The following is a 22,539-nucleotide window of genomic DNA, read 5'->3' on the forward strand; positions in this document are numbered from 1 at the left end:
TTAGAGCAATCTGATGTTCAAGAAAGAAGAACATCCATAGTTTAATATTGGCTAAACTATGTATATTTTCCCCACCAGGTGCTCCAAAGCATCACCATGGCTTTTGTTGACATTTTCTTAGAAAGATTTATCCTGAGGTGGATAGTCAGAATGGCAAATTTCAACCCAAATGGTTAAACTTGGCAATGGAAAATAAGAGTCTAATATACAATGAGTCAGGCAACCTTAATCATAGGCAAAAGTGCCAGCTCACATACAACAACAAAAACGATCATTAATATTGCTGGGGGTGTGTGTCAATTTCTGTCTCAGTGTATTTGGCAAGGCAATATGTAGGAGAATGGTATAAAGTATCCATATAAGTTGGGAGAAAGAGACTTTCACTTTCCATATTCAGGCATGTATTTCACCATGTGGCTTGGCACTATTCAAAACTGCACACTGCTGGAAACTTGTCCAGTAATAAAGCCAGTTCAGCAGCAGAGATCAGTTTAGTTAAAAATTGCTGGATTCGCCTGTGGATGGAAATTTAAATAAGTATCTTGGTTTGAAGTACAATGTGCTTTAGTAGCTTAATGGAAACAAACTCTGATTCCTGTAAAGTTTATTGTCTCTCACATCTCTGAAATGCTCTTATTACAGTTGCTATACTGCTTTGTAAAATATCAGCCTTTTGCCTAAATGGTTATTTTTTTATGAACATTTAGTTGTATACACTAAATAATCATGACCTGAAGACTATACGGTAGTTGCTGGATTCAAAATTGTTTTCTTGAGAAAGCCAATTGTCTGTGCAGAGCTTCAAAAGCTTTAGTATTTTTTTAAATCACTAAATAATAAAAGCTTAGTTCAAAGTGGCACCTTTTATGTGGAAATTAGGCCTCTACCCTGAACACTTTTCTGAGAAACAATTCCAAGAATAAGTGAAGGGAAAAAAAGACACCTTTGTTAGTTGCTTTCAAGACCAGTGTTTTGAAATTCCAAATCCTTTCATGTAGCACAGTGTTTTCAAAGCAAAATAGTCCCAACTGAAGATGTGTTCAACTTTCCCATGTACAATATTTGATCTATCTGGACCAAGATTTTTTTTTAAAAGATTGCTTAAAGCAATAGGGAAATTATTCCTTGGCTTTTTTTAACACAAGTATTACAGAATAGAATTGTTTTTTCTCTCCTTGCATAATGGCTAAATTCCGTTTTCACTAACTTGAAAAAAAAATCAGATACTTCTAAATATCGGGTTGCCTCCACTAGCATAACTAGAGTAGACAACCAGGGCAGCTGCCCCAGGCTCCAAGTTTAGGGGGGTGGGACTAAAAAGACTGCTGTAGCCACACAATCACACCAGTGGCACAACAGAAGCCGGAGGTTACCAGTGCCCCTGTGTGTCACAGCTGCCGCTAGCATACAACTGTATTTTGTTCTACCTCTGTTTTATTCAATGTGCCCATACTTCAAGACAACCTGATAGTAAGCCACTATCTATGTACAGTGAACCATTTATATCTGACTAAATCACTGTGGTTCTCACATTTTGTATATTTTATTCACTTACCTAGTCACTGCAAGCTCTTTGGGGCAAAGACTTGTCAGTTCATTTATACTGTGTGTATCTAACTCCAAGCAGTGAGACCATGATTAAGGCTATTAGATGCATCAGTAATGCAATGTATTATTCTTACTTTTACTAGTTTGTTCCTACAGTTCTCTTTCCACTTAAAAGCACTTTACAAGTATTAACAAAGGGGGATATCTAAGGTTCAATACCTAGTAATAGAAGTTATAATTTAAAGATGCTCCCTAACAGAAGACTGAGGGAGTTGAGGGAGATGGACCCTCAGTTAGGAGGCAGCTAGTTAGTGAGTTACAAACAGACAAAGGGCTAGCAGAATTTATCAATTTCTCCACAGTAAAGTTTGTTAAATTCTTCTCATTCATTGTATGGTTGTATTTATTGAACCCAATGATTACTACGAAGTATACAAAATTCTAAGAACAAAAATATAGGGGGAGCCCTATTTTCAATTTGGAGTGAACGGGGGAGAGGGGAACTTATTAAATTATTTAAAAGTATCCATCCTGCAGACACTACTCTTATAGATGTACTGCACATCTAGCATATAAAAATGTAGTTGAAAGCTCATTACTCTGCTCTAGTCTAGACAAGGATTTAAAGGTGTGACATTTGAGTAAGTTGTTTTCCAATGGTCTCTGCACAGCAAAGTGAATATATGATTATAGGACAGGATATCCTGGATAGCTTAAATTTAGCTGGCCCAAATAGCAATAGCAGTGAAGATGTGGAACATGGGCTTGACTTGGGCAAGTAACTCAAGTTTGTACTCTGGGTCCCTGGAAGGTTTGTATTCAGTTATTAGTCTGTGCTGTAAGCAAGAGACTAACTTGGTTCAAAGTCTGTGCAGCAATCACACATTCACATTAAAGGCAAAGGAACTGTAAGCTAACATATTCTAAACTGATTCAGTAAAATCCTGGAGAGGAGCCTCAGCTGATAGTTGACCTACTAAAATAGATTGAAGGTGGTTTTGATGCTCATGTAACAGCCATGAATCACTGGCTTAATGAAGAATTCTCATGGGTTTTTTGGGGTTCTCCTTCAGGCTGTTTGTTGCTGCTTTTCTTTTTGAATCTTTTTTCAATAAAGTAGTTCAGTAAAGAAACACGGTCACCATTGTGAATGCCTGGAGAAGTGCAGGCATGTCTACACATTGCCCTACTTCCAAAAGGAAGTACTAAAGTACGGCACCATAGCAATATAACTGTACAGCACCATATAGACACACCCTGCATGTTGTATACTGTATACAGAATGCCCTTCAGTATACAGTATGTGTACCTGGGATGTTTTTATGCTGCTACTTAAAACAGAGAGAAATTTTTGCAAGGATATTTTTAAATCTGTCTATATGCAATCTCCATTGCCCTTTCCAGCATATTAAAGAATGGGTAGTTTTCTCATTGTTTTCTTTGTGTTCTGCTTGTTACACTAAAGAAACTCTCTAATAAGCAATCACCTAGAAAAAGTATCTCTATAGTGCAATTTTGGTTTGAAGTCTAGTTAAACTATTAGTTTTGCTAAATGTTTTGGTATTTGCTTAAACCACTCTTTCATTGTATTTTCTCTTTTAGGTTCTAGCAATTGTGTTGAAGGCTGATGTAATAGTAGCAAAATCTACACTAAGCAGTCATCTGATATATATAAGGCTCTGATCTGATTTTTTGTCCATGTGAAGCAAGAAAGTATAGTGTTGGCACTCAGACAGTCCTGGTGTTTCATTGCTTCATCTCTTTTATGACTCCCATCAAAATAAAATAAAACCTGTACAGTTTTTGCTTCAAGTTACCAGTTTCAAATAGGTATCCAAAGAATATCTGTAAAGAAAATATTGCTTACTCTACTGTATTGGGGTATAGATGTAAAATAACCACCTTCCTTTACTGGAGTATAAAATGCTGGCTTTTTGGAACATGTTTAGGCAACAAAATTTCATGAGTGTAATAACTCACAGCACAAAAATAAGAATCAAAACATTTTTTTACATCTCTAACTTTAGTTCTCACAGGAAGGAAGCCATTGACATGCTCAAGTCTTTAGCATTGTCATTAGAGAAATTGCCTTCAAAACTAAGAGATTCAGAAAGCATGCAGCCACTCATTTGAATCGTAATGCTGGTATGAAACACATTCTAGATAATATCATCAAATAATTCACCAGGAATGGTTCATAAACCCTACCCACAATGATATGGCCCCTCTTGTGCTAAGATGTCATCAAGAAAGAGCCATATGTGCTAGATACCACAACCTAGTTAGCTGAGAAAAAGCTACACTTTCTAAGTTTACCATAGGATGCAGTTATGGTAGACCAGACACAATTTTTGCAGCTCTCCTTCAGATCCAACTTGTAGGTATTTATTATTGAGCAAGCATATAGGTCTTCAGTCCTAATGCCAAGTGGTGAGTGTAGAACAAAAATTATAATAAAAATTATCCTGAATTTTTAGAATAAGATCCAAGTCCACAAAGCTAATGGGGCCAAGACTAACATTACAAAAAACATTTTTTTATTTTAAATTTTTTTTTTTTTGTTTAATGACTTCAGTAAAGCTTTCTTGGCAACTATATTACTTCATTACAATTCCTTGAGCCTTTATAAAAAAGTTCTTTTATTTATTTATTTTTAACTCCTACCCAGTCTTGTTTTGTGGGTCATGTGGTGATCAGTTTGAATCAGGAAAACAAAAACAAGCGGCAGTTAGTGACCTCTAATACTTTTTCAGTGCAGTGAAACCATTAAACACATTTATGTGCTCCTCTCACTCAACTCTTACAAGAGTTTCCTTGTCTCAACTTACCTACAGCTCATAATTCAGATCAAAGTATGCAATTGGAACAATAATTGCAATTTAACCAGCAAAGGAAGACAAACTACTATAAAAATGCCAAATCTGTGGATACTCTGAATGTAAATATATATGATATAGGAATCCTGAGACAGATTCTCAGCTGTTGCAAATTGGTGGCAGCTCAACTCAGTCAGTGGAGCTTTGGAAAATTAAATGTGCTGAGGATCTGGCCCATTATTTGCAAAGTGTTTATGCAAACAGAGTATGATGTCTACTTCCAAATAGTTCTGTCAGCCATGGATCTAAGAAGGACCAGCAGCCGCTGAGCATTGTGAAACAAAACTGTACCTTACCTAGCTGTGCAGAAACCATTAAATATCAGTCTAGGACCCCTTCAGGAAAAAACTTGGGCATGGCCACTCACCTCTAATGAGGCTCAGGAAGGTGGACCAACATATTGCAAGTATTCTATGCCAGCTTTTCCACACAGGGGGCACATCTACACGAGACATGTAGGCTAGAGACAGATATTCAAAAAGCCTGAGCCTGAATTGATTCAATCTTTGCAGGTTAGTCTAACCTGGCTAGGATAAATAAGTTTTGTGACCAGACAGACATCCCAAAAATGGAGACACATGCCTGCAGTGGCTCAGGCTAGAAGCTGGGGAGGTGTTAAAGCAGCCTTCCCTTCCTTTGCACAGTGCTGAGCTGAGGGGGGCATGGCCAAGCCCCAGAAACATGCTGTGATTAGGAAGGGCCCTTCCCCCCACCCCCGAATAGCCCAGCGGGGAATGTTTATTACCCTTAATTCAGTGTTTATCACCCCATTAAGAAAACAGAGGGCATTACCAGTAGGCCTGTGAGAATAGGGAACTATCCGATTCAGATTCAGCCAATTCAGATGCCAGAGATTTGGTTCAGAGATTTTAATTGTTTTTCTGATTCAATTCAACGAAATCGCTTCAGAAGATTCGGAGGTGATTTGGAGATTTGGCCATAGAGTATAATGGGGAATCAATGAAATATCTATAACCTTGTTGTCTTTTGGCTGATCTGGATGAAACTTGCAGAGATGATATTCTCTGCTGAGAGGATGAAGCCTGCCATGTTTCAAGGAGATAGGCTTAGGGGGTTGGGGGAAACTGCACCCCAAATTCTTGAAAGCAAAGCTCATGTCACACGTACGTGTTAAGCTACAGTGGGGTCAAAACTGCAGGGGTGGTAGCTCTTGCTGAGGCCACAAAGCCTGCCAGGTTTCAAGGTGATAGGTGCAGGGGTTTGGGGGAAACTGCACCTCAAGCTGTGGACAAGCAAAACTTGTGGCATGGGTGACACTGTGTGTTAAGGCGCAGCAGGGTGAAAGCTGGAGGCCTGCCAGCCCCTGCTGAGGCCATGAAGCCTGCCAGCTGTCAAGGAGATAGGTGCAGGGGCTTCTGGGTTCTGGGGCCCTGCACCTCTGGCCACAGGCAGGCAAAACTCATGTCATGGGTGCTTGTGCAACTGTGTCTGTCTTGGGGTATGGTGGGGAGGGGGAAACTACTGCATGCCTGGCTGTTAGGCCCTGCTGTGGCCATAAAGTCTGCCAGCTGTTAAAAAGATAGGTGCAGGGGGGTTCTGGGACCCTGAACCCCTAGCTGCTGACAGGCAAAACTCGTGACATGGGTGCTTGTGCAACTGACTATCTCTGTCTTGGACCAGAAGAGTTCCCAACTCTGTATTGATTCTTTCCTCTCCTTGGTCTGTGGTTTTTGTAAGTGTTAATCCTTGCTCATTAACTCATTATCTAGTAGCTAGCTACTGTGTATTGAGCTGGTCCCTGAGTGAATCATGATTGACTGGTAACACAGTAACCTAGCGGCCAGGCCTGCAGTAGCCCCTCCGGCCCCCCATGTGCCCCAAGACAGACACAGTTGCACAAGCACCCATGTCATGACTTTTGCCTGTCAGCAGCTAGGGGTGCAGGGCCCCAGAACCCAGAGCCCCTGCACCTATCTCCTTGACAACTGGCAGGCTTTGTGGCCTCAGCAGGCTCTAGCAAGCCTGCAGCTTTCATCCTGCTGCGCCTTAACACACACAGTGTCACCCATGTCACGAGTTTTTCTTGTCCACAGCTTGAGGTACAGTTTCCCCCAAACCCCTGCACTGATCTCCTTGAAATTTGTTGGGCTTTGTGGCCTCAGCAAGAGCTACCACCCCTGCAGATTTGACCCCACTGTGGCTTAACACATAAATGAGTTTTGCTTTCAAGAATTTGGGGTACAGTTTCTCCCAAACCCCTGTGCCTATCTCCTTGAAACTTGGCACATGTCATGCTCTCAGAAGAGGTTACCATCCCTCCAAGTTTCATCCAAATCAGACAACAGACAACAAAGTAATAGTTATTTCATTGATTCCCCATTATACTCTATGGCCGAATCTCCAAATCTTTTCTGAATCTTTTTCAAATCGATTCGGAAGCTCTGAAACGATTCAGAAAGCCTAAAGCTTCCAGTGATTCAATTCAGATTCATAGATTTGGCCTCTGAATCATCTGAATCTGAATCATGATCCAAAGCTTTGCACAGCCCTAATTACCAACTATCTGTTGATTCTGCATTTGTCCCATGTGCCACAGCTTGAAGATAACCAGCATGTGGTCTGCTAGCTAATGTTGAGGTGTCTGTGAGGGACGGGGGAATGCCTGCTTAGCACACAGTAGGGGGAAGCAGAAGCCAGGCAGATGCCTGCAGAGACTGCAGGCAGGGAGCAGAGAGGAGGGGCCAGCCCTGCTGTGATGCAGAGAGCCCCACCTAGCCTAGAGAGCATGCCGGGAAGTTGAGGGAATCTGATTTAATTTAAAACAGCAAGGCGTTTGGGACAGACATTGCATAAACAGGTTTGAACCAAATCAGTTAAGTCTGATACTACATTCAACCAGATTTATCTCAAACTGGTTTCAGCCATTCTCAAACTGGTTTATGTGCACTGAACATCTGTTCTGTTACAGGTTTAAACCAGTTTCTGATCACTTAAACAGATTTATGTGTAATATCTGATCCTAGCCTTACTGCAGAACTTCCTGATTAGCTCCACAGTAAAGTCTCAGTGTCAACACATGCAGCCCTATTAGAATGCAGTAAACTAATTATCTCCACTGTAGTTTAGTACTTGTAAACGTAAGTACTATCCTACAAAGACGGTATGTAGTGCACAGCAATGCATGTGTAGACACTGACGGGGCTGGCTGGGGCACAAGATGCTTCAGTTCAGGGACTGCCTGTCAGCTAGCCCTACACTGGAGCACCTGCATGCCCCAGCCATCCCCTCCATGGCACGTTAAGCCAGGGTGGAGCAACCCTGGGCTGGCAGGCTGAACCCCAGACCCTCTGTGAGCCACAGCTGCTCCGACCCAGCTCAATGTGCTACAGTCCTTGGCACACATGTAAATGCTGCACCTGGGAGCAATAAACTCTGGCACAATGCACTACATGTCTTGATGTGCCCAGAGAAAAGGTACATTAGAACTAAAGCTTCTGTGAGGCCCAGCTTCTCCATCTCCTTTGTAGATAATTCAGGTCTATACTGCCCCTGTTCAAAACAATGGTATTTAAAGCAATAACTTAGTCCTAATTATCTTGGATGAGCTCGTCAGCACTAGTCTTCTCTTTTTTCCACCTTTAGGAACTTTCTCCTATTTGCAGAGGCATGAATAGATTTGCCATGGGCACAGACATATATGCATGCACAAACTAAGAAACTTCCTCTGTAGTTTCTTATGTCTCCCCCTCATCTCATACTTATAAATATTTAATTGTGCAGCCAACTGCATTGAATTCCTAGAAAATATTTTAAAATGGTGAATGTTTAACGGCAAGAGATTCTTTTTTCCAGGTGCTATCAATTTTTTTTTTTTTTTTTTTGTCACCACTAGTTGGAGAATGTGGTAATAAAGTTATCATATCTTTTTAATTATTGAGCCATCACAGACTTTACTCCAACTTCTCATCCTTCCCATCAGGCACAAGGACAGTTTTCTGAACACACTTGCACTGATGCTTACCCTTGTCATTTTTTCTTTAGTTTAAGACTCTTCTCTAATTGGAACAGATTCAGACCAGGTAGTGAAAGGGTGATATTTTAAAAATAACTTTCCCTCAACCTAAAAACTCAATGTAGAAACAGATTCTCCATAACCTACTTTGCTCAAATGGTGTGAAGGGGTATTGGCAACATTTCCACAAAATAATTTTAACTAAGGAGGTGAGAAAATAAGGAGGTCTTATATTTTCTTAACTCAATTCAACTGTTCAGCACTGAGGAAAGGACAAAAGTCACAAAGTACAATATTCCTATAAAAACTGGACAGGTGCACAGGCTCAAATCCAACTCCACCTGTAAACAGGTAAGTAGCACTAATGCAACTAACTTAGCTTCATAAGTGACATTTTTGGGTCACTTGCATAGATTTAAGCTTCTTCTCCCTCCTGAAAGGTGCTAACATCAAATGGAGGAGAGCATGAGCCCTCCTACCTTTTAGCCCAATGGCTATTAGGGCACCTATTGAGAAAGTGGAAGATCCAAGTTCTCTTCAGGTATCAGTGGTGTAAAGTGGCAGTTACATGGCTACAGGTACCATGTAAGTGCTACCTACCCACCAAAGAGAAGTTGGATTTACTGTTTTGTTTAAAGAGCCAGACATACCTTCACGCACACCAGTCTGAGAAACAGAAGGGAATGTGATGGAGCAAGAAAATAAAAAGCTTAAAAAATCATAAGTAACTGGGAAATTTATTTTTCAGTCCCCGTTGAAACAAGTCGGTCATTTCTAAGACAGAAACTTTCCCAAATGGAATGTTTGTTAGTTGTTTTAAGTTTATCTTTCTGTTTTACTGTAATCAGATTTTCCAAGAGCACAAACAAATGTGCGGTGATGTGGTTTCTCTGTTTGTTCTATGCTTTTAGACTTTTAGTGTTAGTATATTGTAGAAATTATCATTTTCTCTGCCTTTATGCTTGCCTCCCCTCTCATAGCTTCTCTCAGAAACATGTTGTCCAACAGAAGACTAACGTATTATGGACTGAATTATTCTAAAGCCAAGTGGAGAACATTTTAAGCAGATTTCAGAAAGGTCATTCTAAGAAATAACAAGATAAGTTAATAATTGTGCTAAAGAAATATGATCTTGCACATCCCTAAAAATGTAAGCTGCATTGTATAGGACTAAGACTGAAAAGACATATTTCTAAAGATCTGTAAGTGTAGTTTGACAAACACAACAATGTACATATTGGGGAATACAAAAAACAAATACCACCAGAGAATATTAAGGTGAAAAGTCTTCTTCCAGGTGCTAGTAAGTTGGCCATATCCTCAATAGTAAACAAGGAAGTATTGACTCTGAAAGTTACAGCTGATGATCTAGCCCACCAAATTCATATTAAAGCATCATTAATCTTCAAGATAGCCTTTTCAAGCCCAATTTTCTCTATTGTTAAAATATTCTTTCTATCCCTGTTGTCTGTTTCCTGTCTACAACTTCTACTACTCACCACTACTTTAACACACACTTTCACAAGTAAGATCATTATAATACAAGGGTATCACAGATCTTAATTAATCATATTCCAGTCTGCTCTTGAATCTTCTTCCCCCACACTCCCTCCACCACATTAGTGATGACAGATAAACAGACAGACAGCCTTTTCTGACTGTTTAGACATTTATTAGAAAAATGGTAAAAGCAAAAGGTTTAAGTCCATAAGAGCATAGCCCCACAAGGGGTTGGGCCTGAAAGCATTGATCAATCAAATTGCCCTCGCAACCAGAGTCTGAAGCACCCATCCATCACGTGGCCACACATTTAGGACTAGCTGGCCATCTTCCACTGTATAGATTGCCCCCTCAAATGCTCCCTGCCCCTCCGATACAGGCCATATCTACAGTACCTTCCTGCTGACCCAGAACTGCCACCAAGAAACAAACCCTACCCACTTGCTCCTGTGTCACCCTTGCTCAACTTGGCAGTTAGGTACAGTAAAGTTAGAAGGGTCCAGAGTGCATGGCCCAGTGCCACTCTGAGATTCTTCCGAGACTCCATCTGGGTCCCAAGGGAATATAGAATTGGCTGTATATTATCAAAGGCTTGGTTGGCAATTGCCCTACATGCTATGCAGTCATTTACACACTGCAGAGAAGGTGTCAAATATATTTTTTGAGGAGAACTGGAGCATTTTACATTCACTTTGTTCTGACTACACATGGTGTAGAGCAGTAGTGAACTGTGCACAACCATTTGGATCTTTAGACAGCCAAATACAGTCAGGCAAAAATGATGTTCCTCAGGCCACAGTGTACCAGTAATGTTGTCATTCACTGGTTATTTAATCTAAAGGACCCAGATGGAGGATGGACATTAATCCTTTTTGTCCCTGTTGCTGGTATTTTGTTTCCATTTTTACTTTTCATGTACTATTAGAAATAGGAAATTACATTAAAAGAGGAGAATTAAATTAAACAAGAGGAAATTACATTAAATAAAACTGTTACATTGATGTTAAGGATTTGACTTAAACCAGCCTTACAAAACAAATGTCTCAGACATACGCTGACATAATCATGGGTCTCAAGGAGTTATTGTGACCTCAAGAGAAAACTTTGCTATCCCTACTGATTAGAAATACTCTCAGACCAGATTTTGCCAAGTATCTACTTCAAATCCACTACAGATAAGTAGGCTAAAATTAGTCATCTGAGGTTTATGTGAAATAATTTGATCATTCCAGCAGATGCTTTTGTAGACAGATGACCACTAGAGCTGTGCGAAATCTCACCAGCTGTTCCATTTTGATGCTATTTTGATTCCTTTCGAGCTCAAAACAGAGAAATTGAAATGAAATGAGGGGCTTTGAAACAGCCTCAAAATGAAATGACAGCAGATGAAATGTTTCGAAAACTTCAAAACATTTTGAGTTTCGAAGTTGAAGCTGGGCTTGCCTGCAGGAAAACAGAAAGTAAGGAGAGGGAGAGGGAAGAGGGGGGGAAGAGGAGGAAGGAGTGCTCTCATATTGACTGTGTAGCTGGCCAGTGACTGTCATCCTTCCCTAAGGTCCCTTCCAATCCCAATGCTCTGGGGGAGGGATGGAAAAACAGTATAAAAAGCACCATTGTTTGAACTGACCTGCTTTCTGCCTTGGGGTCAGTTACTGAGCTATCTTCCAGAAGCTCAGTGGCATTAGACAACAAAGGCTACTACCATTGATTTCCTACTTCTTAGCCTAGCAAGTGAGATTCTGCAGTACCTTTTGCTTTCTTTCTAGACCCTTTTATTTTATTATTAGATTCATTTATTGATTCTTTTCAATTTCATATTATATTGCATATTATAATATAACATTTATATAGGAAGACACATATACGTTTATATATCTTTATTTTATTTATTATATTGCATATTATAATATAGAATTCATATAGAAAGACGCCTATACATTTATATATACATTTATATATTTTTATAAAGATAAGACACTATAAAACACACCATGAAGTGTGCTGGAAAGGCAGCTGGCAAGCCTTCATGAAGGGGCTGAAGATGGGGTGGAGGGAGAGGTGTAAGTTCCCTCCCCCTCCCCAAATTGAGACACAGCCTCTTTGCTACAACAAGCAGGCATGAGGCTTCCACTAGTACAGGCAGCAAGGAGAGGGGAGCAGTGCCAGTGCCACTACCTGTGCCTGAGTCTGCATCCCCTCCAAAAGCACCAGCCATAATCCCCCCCCCCAGCACCACCACCACCACCATGACAACAAGCACCAGCACCAGCATGACAGTCTTCCCACCCCCATTTCACTTCCCATGCTGAACCTTCCAGTCCCAGAGGAAGAACTGGAGCTGGAGCTGAGTGCCCTAGCATGGGAAGTTCTGGGGAAGGAGGGGGAATCATCTGAGTTTGTGCTCCACACCCCTCAAGCTTCCCCTAGAACCAGGTCTCCTTTCCCAGAAGGCACTTGGGAGGAGGGTGAGGTAGAGGTTGTGGAGGCAAGTGGCTCAGCTGAGTCCACTCCTCCTGTTGCTGTGCCTCTGCCTGCTGAGGAGGGGTAAAGGCAGCATCCACACATGCACCCGCACCCCAGAAGCAAGCAGGTAGTGTGGTTTGGGATCATTCTGAGCTGGCAAATGATCCCGCATATGCTATCTACCTATACTGCTGAGCCAAAACCAGCCGGGGCAAGGGAACAAAACACATGAGCACCATGGGAATGCTGATACACCTCCACAGGTACCACTCTATTGCCTTGCTCCTCCTCAGCCTGGCACCAGTGGAAGTGTGGCCAAAGGGAAGTTCCCCTCTCACTCCAAAGCCCCTGTCCCCACAAAGCAGAGGCAGGCCACCCTGGAACAGTGGGGGAAAGGTGGACATAAAGGGGGGCGTGTTGCAAGGGTGAGAAAGATCACCCAGAGCATTGGGGAGATGCTTGCTATCATTGGCCAATGCTTGTCCTTAGTGGAGCAGCCAGGGTTCAGGCAGCTCATGGTGCTTGTTGCCCCATCATACCAAGTGCCCGCATTGTATTGATGTTGACGGTGGTGCCTTCATTGTATGATGAATTCTGACACACTACAACCTGCCGGACATCTGACTTCCCAGGTACCTTTCCATTTTACCTGTGCTGCTACATCCACCTTCCCATCCTCCCACCCCAGCCTGACTCTCACCCCCTGACACTTCCATTTCCATTTTCACTGACTGGCTTTTTTGCCTGCATTGCATGCCAGCCTCTAGCTTCTTTACTATTTCTTCCATCCAGGAACAGCACACGCATCAACTGCAAGTGCTTCCTCAGCCTGACAAAGGGTTTTTCAACCTGAAACCTTGCTAAGATATATTTCTGTAACTATTCAGTTGATCTGCTAAAAGATACTAGATTAGATTGACCCAAAGAACCTTTTCTGCCAGTGCCATGTCCTTAGACCAACACCTCTAGCACCTGACAAGAAGGACATAGGGCCCTGGACACATCTAAACCCCAGGTCTGGGGCTGGCAGGGAGAGTTCTCTGGCAGCTGCTGGAGAAGAAGCTCCTGCAAGAGAGGAAAGTAAGACTGTGTCAGAGTTTGGCTGCCTGAGATGCTGCTGATGCTACTGTGCTGCTTAGTAAGTTATTACCTGTTGTCATGTAAAGTGGTGGACATGGGAGGCTGTAGGGGAGGAGAAGGCCTCATTGGGGCCCAGTGCCAGTGAAGGCATGCCTTAACACACACACAAAGTCACACATCACGAGTTTTGCTTGTCAGCAGCCTGAGGTGCAGTTTCACAGAAACCCCTATACTTATCCCCTTGAAACTTTGCAAGCTTTGTGGCCTCAGCAGGTGCTACCATGTCTGCAGTTTTCAGCCTCCTGTGCCTTCACACTTACAAATGACACGAGTTCTGTTTTCAAGAATTTGAGGTGCAGTTGCCCAGAAACCTCTGCACCTATCTCCCTGAAACTTAGCAAGTTTATGCCCTCAGAAGTGGCTATCATCTCTGATGTTATCATACAAATCTGCCAAAAAATGACAAAGTTATAGGCAGTTTTGTCCTTCCCCATTATAACCTATGGGCAAAACTTCGAAACAGAATCAAAACATAGAAACAGTTTTGACAACATGAAACAGAACAGTGTTTTAAAATGTAATGAAACTCAAAACAAAACACTGTGCCATCGAAATAGTGAAATGGAAATTGAAATGAAATGGTGCTGTTTTGCAGAGCCCTAATGACCACACCGCCCTCAGATTTATACCCTGTATGATGTAGACCACATAATGAATGAAACAAAGATGTAAAAGGCAAAGTAAATATTTTGCTGGACTCATGTGTCAGACTACTATGCTCAATATAAATTTTCAATAAGTCACAACAGTAAAAATGAGAGACAGATCCCTACCCAATATATATGTCACAATCAGTGGTGCCTTAATAATGTACAGCAATGGGACATCTGGGAGCTAATTTTAGGAGAAGGTCTCCCAAAACATTAGTGCGACTTCATTTTAATAGGTAAGAGCAATTTTTCTTTTTTATTCCTTAAAGACAGTAAGTAGATTCAGACATAACATCAGAGACATGAGCAAACTGGGGGTAAAAACAGAAGAACAAAGATCTGATCAGCTGATCATACAGCTGAATGGAAATAAAGACCAAAACAAGGGAATGCAATCCAGAAATGAACCCCCTAGGTTAGGAAAAGGCACGTTGGCTCTCAAAATATATTATATTTCTATACCTTTTAAGACCAGAAGAAATTATAATAATGAAATCTGACTTGTTATATAATCCAGGTGATAGAAATTTTCCAAGTGTCATTCTGTAATTTGTGCATATATCCCTTATCTTATAGTTAAACTGGAATCTATTTTTAGAGCAAAATTCATTTTTGATTTAAACATCCACGGACAAAAGAATGATTTTGTACACATTTGTGGTGTCTCAAAATAATCCAGTAAGAAAAAGATTGAAGCAATGTAAGCATTGCTCCCATATCAGATCTGTATATATAAATAGAGCATAAATTACCAAGGCTCTTGGTTTAATACTGAAGGAAATCATAGACAAAAGGGGAAGAACAGAAACAACTTAAATCTAGAAAGAAAGAAATAATTAGGATCCAGAGCAAAAGAGTATTTTTTCTTAGATTTCAGCAATGCCTCTGACTCTGGTATTTACCAACTTTTCAGCCCTGTAAAGCACGAGTTAAATTTTGATTCTTTTCTACAACTTTCCACACCTACAATGTTGATCAGAAAAGCCATTTAAAAGTCAGCACGTCTCAATTTCTGGGGTGCAAAAGAGTTTCCAAGACTTTAAATGACAAAGGCAAACTTACAAATGTCAGTTAGCCAAGACTCAACTTTTTTCTTCCTATTTACACGGAAAGGGAGAAGTCAAGCTTTCATGGTTGAGTGGAGCAAAAATCTATAAATCTAGGACATAAAAGAAAAATAATAAAAAATTGGCATTATCTTTACTCCCCACAATAATGGGTTGTAGAGTTCATTAATATTTCAGTGAAAGTCACTACATCTTAGTCATTTTAGTAAGCTAGCTTTAAAATGAAGGCCTTTGATTGAGTTAGGGACTTTCATAATTAGATTGCTTGAAAGGTCACTACTACTAGAAAACAGGCAGCATGAACTTTCAAATACAGAAACAGCTGAGAATCTGCTGGATCTGAAACCTTCTAGTTTCATGTGTTCTATATAAAAGTGCATGTGTGCGTTTGATTTTAGTGTTTGAAAAGACTATTATCAGATAGTTTAAAGCATAGAAAAACATGTGCTCATATCTTTAGTTTCTCGTAACAGGATGGATATGCTACTAATCAGGGGAAGGGCCCTGTGAACCCTACCTTTGTGATTTTGATTAAAGAAAAAAAAACACAAAACAAAACAAGAAAGAAATCTGTTGAATAATACAATTTTTCTCCAAATGATTTTTCCACATTTGCTGCCAAAGCAAACACATGGTACATGTTAGTCAGCGGGGTCTACATCAATTCATCAGCTGTATGAACTGTAGCAATTCATTTGCCAAACCTGTTGCATTAAATCCCACTGTTTTTAAAACCTAACTCCAAACATCCTTTTAGGCTTGTGGAGAGTTTTAAGGGCAGATTAAATATATTATACACACATACACACACACACACACACACACACACACACACACACACACACACATGGCTTTAAAGGCTTTAAAGATATATATATCTATATCTATATCGATATAGATATAGATATAGTGGAGAAAGAAGGTTTCTAGCTTTCTGTTTTATGTGTTTTTTGTCTACATGTATGTATGTGTGTGTGTATGGATGTATATACACACACACACACATTTCGAGATACACACACATGTATCTTTAAAGCCATCCTCCTTGGCTGGGACCAGAATGACCAACATGTCAAAAGACAGTTTCTAATTGTTTCTCTACCCAATAACATATGGTTTAAAATACCATAACTCTCATTTGGGACTGAGAACAAGAGAATGTTTTAAGCTGGTTTGCTTCAGTTCTGATCTGAAGCTGTGTAAACATTCCAAAGAGCAAATAAGTTGGTGGCCTATTGTACATTGGGGTCTCATAGCTTCATAAGGAAAGACAGAGATCTTGATGTATGTTGCTTCCATGTGTTACTTTCTAAACACTTCCAACTTGCTGTTAGGAATCCTGGCTTCTCTAGGCCACCAGTATTTTCTATACTAAGTGGGCGCATCTACACATGCTCTTTAGTGCGTAGATGACTAATTAGCTCAGGAGTAAAGTGTCACTGTCTACATGTGTCGTTCTATTAAGCCACTGTAAACTAATTAACTCAGTTGTAGGATAGTACTGCCTGACACAACTACTACTACCCTACAGCAGTTTTTTGGTGCACTGCAATACACGTGTAGACAGTGACCAGAGCTGGCTGGGGCATGAAGGTGCTACCGTGCAAAGGCTGCTTGCTGGCTACCACACACCGTAGCACCCTCATGCCCCAAAGAGCCCCTCTGCAGCACACTGAGCTGGGGTGGAGCAGCTCCAGGCTGGCAAGCTGACTCCCGAACTCCCCCTGCCAGCTGGGGCTACACCACCGTGGCTCAAGGTTTGGTGGTCCCAGACACATGTGTAAACACTGCACCCAAGAGAAATAAACTCCAGTGTGAACTGTTCCAGAGTTTATTCAGGCCCATTAATAGAATGTTTAGATGTGCCTAGTAATACTGTAATCAGAATACCTCACCAGGGCTTCAGAACATGAGAGAGGAGATTCAAGATAGGGGCTAAGTGGGACATGGCCTTCTGCACAAGGAAAAAATTCTCTCTTTGTAAATAGCTTACTAGAATTAGTTGTTGCAAATAAGGTATAAAAATCAGAGGGGGATACTACTACTTCTAGTTAATTATAGCATTCCTGATGTCTTTATACGTGACCAATAAGTCTGCTCCAAACATACTGGACAAATAATTCTTGTCACTTGGGATTCAGTCCTATTTCAGTTTGTGCTCCTACATGACATTTACATAGTGGTACAACTGCAGTTTGCAGCATTTACACACAGTTTAGATTCTGTTTCATCCTCCAGTGAAATAGAGTTGCCCTGCATTGTTCCAGCTCAATAGGATGAGATGGAGAGTCCTCTCAACTTTTATCCCAATTGTCAAGTGGCTAGGGAACTTACCCAGAGAGCAGGTAACACAGGTTTCACCTTATTCAGGGGGTTTTGAATCTGCATCTCCTGATTCCCAGCAGAGACCACAAGTTACGTATTACCCAGAGCAATCTCCTTCTGTCCTCTTGAGGCTGGCTTACTGCACCTTACATTTAGTATTCCATAAATAAAAGCAACTAGGAATTTTTTTGATGCATTAGGAGCAAGGGCCCAGGATAGAACCCGGGATCCCTTCCAAACCAGGGAGGAATCCACCTCATTGAACTATACACTCTCTAACTTGCTTGCTTTCTCCTGATACAAGTCAGAGTCATAGTAATAGTCACACAGATAAAGTTCAAAGGGACCTTCAGAGGTCATCTAGTCCAAGCCCTTGCCTGAGGCATGATCATCCCTATCCAAACCATAGTGGGCCAGGTTCCAGAGAACTGAAGAAGGCCGTGGGTAATGCCTAACCTGTGGTTTGGTGTTTATGGAGCTTTGTTAGGATAACAGGACACATGTTCAACCCCACCCTGGATGTAGAAGAGTGGGGCTATTATCTCAGTTTCCTGCTTCATGGATGAGTGCCCTAACCATGCAGCTACTGAGGATGTTTCTGGGGCTTGGCCATGCACATACAGAGTGTTTAGCCAGTGTGTAACTTACTGCACATGCCTTAGTGTGGACATTTATCCATCCACACTACATAGCTAGTAGCATCAAAGACTGTGCATAAGTGCCAAAATTGCTGCTTACATGGCTGAAAAACTGCCAATTAGATGCAAAAAGTGAAATAGAATTCTAATAGGTCTACATGGTCCAGTGCTGTGCTATGTCTGAATAAGCTGGAGATTGGGTTCAAACCTTGTCTGAGTGAGAAAGGATTTGAACCTGGCAAGTATATTAACCACTAGACTGTTGGGCTAAAACACCTTCACCAGTATTTAAGACCTTCTAGTAGTGGTTTCTCTACAACTTAAAATTTGGGACTAACCTGGCCTCACACATGGATCAAAGTAATTTTGTTTCACTGTGCTGATGCCCAGTCAGATATAGCTCCAGTGAACAAGTTCAGTGGGTATGTACATGCTCACTAGCCCAAATTTGAATTGCAAACTCTACAAGAGCCAAAAACTGTACTTAAATGGCTTCATACTTGCCACATGGATACATACAGTAAAATAGGATTTACCTGCTAGGTACTCTCTCCTCACTTACTGTAACAGATAGAGAGAGCAAAGTCATATGGTATCGTTAATGGGGCAGCATAGAATTCAGCTCCTGTGAGCTAATCTAATTCTAGCGCAGGTTATTACATTCTGGTATAATGCATTTCCTCTCTAATTCAGTTATAAAAGATATCCTTTATACAACCTCCTAAAAACAGTTTTTTGGAATTGCCAATGCTGAAAGACTTCCATTTTTCACTATAGACATGGCTGCATTTCAGATTTTTTAAAAGACTGCAATTCAGAGGGACATGATTAATATCTGTGGTTTCTTTCAGGATCTTCTGAGCCACGTATCTGAATGTACCTTATTCATACTTCAAATCCAAAGTCCTCCTGGAAGTAAACTCAACAGCAGTTTGAGTAAAACCTATAAATGATCTTCCGAGGTCCCTTCCAGCCTCACAGTATGAATCTATGAATCTATGAAAGACCTGATGGCTTAGCTCATTCCATGTAATTTTTGTTTTTCCCTCTGCAAGTTCATTTTTATTTAAGATGATTTGAATAAATATGCTCAGAAGGAGCATTTGAGGACATTTTTATTCCTTTCTCAAAACTCTTTCTGCATAACTTCCAAATAGTATTTCACCCTAGTGTTATGTACTGAAATGATTAACAAATATTTCTAAAATATTGTTACATGCAACTCATTTACACAGATTTCAGAACAACAGGATATGCTAACTCAATACATCTTTCCTTGGAAGTCACCACTTGTGTTCATATTAAAACCGTAAGGGAGGCTCAAAAGATTGGTACTAAAGTTATATGACCTACCAAGGTGTAATAACATGGCTGGGAGCCCAGGGTAGCTGCAGCTGCTACACACAGGGACAGCAGTGACTTCTGGTTGCCACCATACTACTGGTGCAACTGTGCAGCTGCAGCAACAATAGTTTTTTTTGCATCATCCGCACCAAAGTCGATGCCCAGAGCAGATGCCCCAGTCACCTGCTTCTAGTTATGCCAGTGATGGCTTGTTTCTGATAGATGCTTTTTTAACTGTGCTATTTGTCATTATGAGCATGAATTCAGGGTAGGTGAAAGATACAGGGCAGCCCTAGGGACTATCCAGTATGAGGTGAAAAGCAGTACCAACTTTCTCAAATACTTAATGTGCCTCAGATCTTGCCTGCAGGTTTCCTCACTAGGGTAAAGAGTATAAACTAATTTTTGTATTTTTCATTCTTGCACTCACTTGTAACAGAGCTGACAATACATTCTGAAGTGGCTCTGCATGTGTATAGGTTTGCGATATACAGTAAAATCTTTGTTATCTAGTATCCCCAGGGTAAGGAGACTGCCAGGCTAAGGAGACTGCCAAAAATTCTGGTTATCTGAAATAACCCAGCAGGGGTTTTTAGATAATGCAGAGTGGAGGGTGTTGCTTTGGTGTAGGGAGTTTGTCAGCTCTCCCAGCTGCAGTGACACCAAGTGAAGGGAAAGCGTCACATTTGGTGCTAGTAAAATCAGAAGCCACCCACCTGAGAGTCTTAACTTTAACTCCCATCAAGTCATGGCAGGAGAGAACAAATGTAGGAAAGGGAAGCTCTGCCAAAGTGTGCTGTCTTTCTGATAGATTCAGAACACCCGCTTACACTGGGTAACCTGTTTCAGCATCTTACTACCCTTCTAGCGAGAAAATTCTTCCTAATATCTAACCTAAACTTCTTTTGCTGCAACTTTGAACTGTTGCTCCTTGTTCTGTCATCTGCCACCACTGAGAACAGTCCAGCTCTATCCTCTTTTGAACCCTCCTTCAGGTAGTTGAAGGCCACTATTAAATCTTCCCTCAGTCTTCTCTTCTCTAGACTAAATAAGCCCACTCCCCTCAGTCTTTCCTCATAAGTCATGTCCCCCAGCCCCATCACCATTTTTGTTGTCCTCTGCTGGACTCACTCCAATTTGTTCATATCCTTTCTGTAGTGGGGGGCCCAAAACTGAACACAGTACTCCAGATGTGGCCTCACTTCCCTTGACCTGCGGGCAACATACCAAATAATCACTTACCTTGACCAACATACCTAATAATAATAATCACTTCCCTTGACCTGCTGGCAACATACCTACCAATGCAGCCCAATATGCCATTAGCCTTCTTGGCAACAAGGGCACACTGCTGGCTTATATTCAGCTTATTGTCCACTGTAACCCCCAGGTCCTTTTCTGAAGAGCTGCTGCCCAGCCAATCAGCCCCCAGCCTGTACTGGTGCATGGGATTGTTCTGTCCTAAGTGCAGGACTTTGCACTTGTCCTTGTTCAACCTCATAAGGTTTATTTTGGCCCAATCCTTCAATTCATCTAGGTCACTGAATCCCAGCCTTACCCTCCAGCATATCTACTACTATGAATATTTATTCATCAAGAACTACAAGGACTACCAAATCATTTCATGTAGGCCACTAAAAAGATCCACCATATGATCAAACTGATTTCATTGTTCAAATGAACTAGATTTCAACAAGTGACCTTGAAAAATTCATTAAACCAATGCAGGGCCCCACCAAAACAATTGTTTACCACTCTCTGGGTCTGACGTCAGAGCCAGTTCCCCAGCCATTGTACTGTAGTGTAATCAAGGCTGCAGTTGCCCAATTTTTCCATAAGGACATCATAGGACACCAGGTCAAAGGCTTTTTTGACATCCAAATATATTATATCAACCTCTTCCTTTTTGTCCAGGTGATATGTCACCTGGTTATAGAAGGAAATTAAATTGGTCAGACAAGACCTATCCACAACAAACCCATGCTGACTAGAACGTGTTTTTTGTACAGGGCTTTGTACTCTTTTAAAATGTTCATCCAGGAAGCTGCACATTCATAAAATGCCCTGTGGTAGGTCTTGAGAAGACCTGGGAATTATGGTTCCCTTCTACCAACATATCTGCTCGTGTTTATACTGAAAAGTAGGTCTGTTGATAGGATATCTAGAACTGGACATGATTCATGTAATTTGTATGTCACAATTTAGGTAGTACTAGGAGAAAAGAAAAGAAAAGAAAAGAAAAGAAAAGAAAAGAAAAGAAAAGAAAAGGATATTGTTTAAAGATCCAGACCAAGAGGTGAATACATTGTTCCTGACTTAACTTTAAATAGAAGCTGTTAAGGGAAATAGGCCGCCTGTACTACTTCATTTTCTTTTCTTCATGGTCACTTGGAAAAACCCAAGAGATTTCCCAGTGGACTGTCATTCTTTTCTAACAAAAACTGATTAAGTAGTCTAGAGGACCAAATAGCTAAATAGATTTATTTTTTAAAGGCAGTAAGTCCTCACTTCCAACACAAACTCCTCACTTCAAACACAAAACAACAGGTGGGGCCAGCACTTAGTATTTTGTTACATAAACTAGAGGGAGATAGAATACATTATCTAAATTAATACCTGTGACCTATCAAATGCATCTGTTTACTATATAGCTCATTAGCTCATAACACAAATAGAAGCCTATCATGGAAAGGATCAGACACAAGCACAACATAGTATGGCGTGTTGATGGATTTATAACTCTTCTCATTTTGCCTTTACTCAGATACAAAACTGCCTGCTTAAAATATGCCAAGTTCTTATGTGTTTTATTGAGTGAAAAGACAGGTTTGTTGGTTGCAGTAAAATCCCAGTCCTTTCTATAAAATAAATCCACCTAGAGAAATATGCTGATCTGAAGTGATGCTGTGGTTATTGGTTTAATAAGTGTGAATGTTAATACCATTGTCACTGGTATGAGTGGGTACATACTTGTCTAACTCTCTCTGATTTGAAGCCATCTATGAGTATATCCTT

This window comes from Alligator mississippiensis, chromosome 1 (genome assembly GCF_030867095.1).
Source record: "Alligator mississippiensis isolate rAllMis1 chromosome 1, rAllMis1, whole genome shotgun sequence".
In the NCBI taxonomy this organism is placed as follows: Eukaryota; Metazoa; Chordata; order Crocodylia; family Alligatoridae; genus Alligator; species Alligator mississippiensis.